This window comes from Equus asinus, chromosome 17 (assembly GCF_041296235.1).
Source record: "Equus asinus isolate D_3611 breed Donkey chromosome 17, EquAss-T2T_v2, whole genome shotgun sequence".
Classification (NCBI taxonomy): Eukaryota; Metazoa; Chordata; class Mammalia; order Perissodactyla; family Equidae; genus Equus; species Equus asinus.
This window is the reverse complement of record NC_091806.1, coordinates 20519958-20522481: the sequence shown is the minus strand read 5'-3', so window position 1 is coordinate 20522481 and position 2524 is coordinate 20519958. Positions and strand designations below refer to the sequence as shown.

Sequence of the window (2524 nt, the reverse complement as noted above, 5' to 3'; positions counted from 1 at the left end):
ACAAGCAGGCGAACTAAGCAATAATTGAATCTTTGTGTTAAGGATTCTTTTAATAGTTTGCTTTTTCTTTTTGATATTTCTCATTGTTTCCCTCTTTCTCCTGTTTCTCCTCACTTAGTTAGCTTACATTTTCAGAATCTTTACTTTTTTGGAGATGTTTAGTGACAATTTTGAAGGTTTTCTTTAGTGATTCTCCCAAGAGAACAGTAAAATCATAGAACAAGAACAATAATAAGTTTAAAATGATTTAATCTTCTCAACAATTGTAAATAAAGGCATGTTTATTCTTCCTTTAATAGACAAAAAAACTGAAACATCAAGAGATAAAATAATGTTGTATAGTTAATCAGGGGTAGATCGTGGACTCCAAACGAAGTCTTTGGATTTTAAATCCATTTCTCTTGCTTTACTCTTTAATGCATTTCTAATTTTCCCTTTCTCCTTTCTTTCCCACTTTCTTTCTCTTTTGCCTCGATTTTTCTCCTCCCTCTCTCATTAAATCTTTACAAGCATTTATTTTTTTGGCAAGCATTGGGGATACAAAAATGAATAAGATTACAATTGTGGTAACACAAATTTTTGCATTCAAGGACCCACACTGTTGAATAAGAGTGGTGAGTGTGAGACAATGTGGCGAGTGCTGTAATGGACATTTACGGCAGTCTCTGACATTGGGAGGAGGTCACAGCACACTTTTTCAGTTTGAGGAAGTGGAGAAGCTTCCAGACAGGCAAAGTATGAAAAGGTATAGCTCATGAAAGAATATTTATATATCTTTGAGTCTATTTAAATGACTTAAATTAGTAGAACAAAATGGATTTTCACTGGTAAGCATTTCCAGCCATGTTGGGGTAAAATACATACATCTTTGGGTATTTGTGAATGTGCCACTTATATGGCCACAAGATGGACTGGCTCTTAAAACTGGATGCATAGTATTTTTCTTTTCTGATATTAAAAGTCACACATTTTATTGTAGAAAATTGAAAACAAATCAAGAAATTATGAAGAAGAAAATTAATACCAACTTTATTGTCACATGTTTGAATATGAAAAATGTTGACGTGGTTTTGTGCTTGTTTTTGCCTTCTGTAAAACTAGAAAAAATGAGGCACTCTATGGATATTTATGCATTAAGTGAAGATGTTATTATTAAGGATGAGTGCAAATTTCTTTTCAGGAAAGTCATTTGTCTCTTCAACTGAGCTGATGGAAAAAATGAATAACATGACAGAATTCATCCTCCTGGGCCTAACTCAAAATATGGAACTTCAGAAATTTTCATTTCTTGTGTTCTTAATTGTCTATTTGGTCACCCTGGCAAGCAACTTGCTTATTATGATCACTATCAGCACCAGTAAGGCCTGGGATCCCCCATGTGCTTCTTCCTGTCTTACTCATCTCTTATGGATGGCTGCTGTTCTTCCTCCATGACCCCTAAAACGCTAGCTCACACTCTTTCTGTGAGAAAAATCATTTCTTTTAAGAGGTGTATGACAAGTCTTTGCTCTGCATCTTTTTGGTGCTGCTGAGATTATCCTTCTCACAGTTACGGCCTATGACCTCTATATGGCCATCGGCAATCCCCTGCAATATAGGGCCATCACGAGTGGACAGATGTATAGGCTTCTTGTGAGAGTGACCTGGACTGGAGCCTTTGTCCAGGCAACCATTCAGATCCTCTTCACAGTTTGGATGCCCTTCTGTGGCCCCAATGTCATAGATCACTTCATGTGTGCATTGAACCCTTTGTTGAAACTTATCTTCATGGACAGTCATACCCTTGATCTCTTTGTTGCTGCCAATCGTGGATTCATCTGCCTGTTAAATTACTCTTTTGATAGTCTCCTATGTGGTCATCTTGCACTCTCTAAGGACCTGTAGCTTGGAGGGGAGACACAAAGCCCTCTACACCTGTGTCTCTCACATCACCATAGTCATTTTGTTATTTCTGCCCTTCATATTTGTGTATCTGCACCCAGTAACCACCTTCTCGAGCAATAAAGCTGTGGCTGTGTTTTATACCATGATAACTCCTACGTTAAACCCTTTAATCTACACACTCAGAAACGCAGAGGTGAAAAATGTTATAAAGCAGCTCTGGATCAAAAGGTGACTTCAATGGAGAAATGCTTGCAATAGCATAAAATGACTTTATTTTTCAAACGGCAAGGAGAAAATAATATAATTTCTATGGTTTGGGGGCAAGTGAACACTACATTTAAAAGTATGTTGATGTTGGCATATAAGCCCACTGAAGAAAGGCCCAGGCAGGAAATTACCGATCATTTAAAATATCCCATTTAGATTTATTTATTGCCCATTGATTGTTAAAATTAGATGTACTTTCAGAATCGGTTGGAATTCTTGTTAAAACGCACATTTCCACTATACAGCTCTAGAGATTCTAATTCAATGGGACTGTTGCAGACTGACATATCTGCATTTTAAGTAAATTATCCAGTTATTTCTAAGCAGTGATCTGTGCATACACCTTGTGCTATAGATTATGTTTGCATCCTTA

At 36.7% G+C, this 2524-nt stretch overlaps 1 pseudogene; it reads left to right on the top strand.

The window, feature by feature from the left end:
• The first annotated feature begins 1376 nt into the window (after window positions 1-1376).
• Window positions 1377-2116, top strand: LOC139040553 (olfactory receptor 4C12-like; annotated as a pseudogene).
• Window positions 2117-2524: the final 408 nt, after the last annotated feature.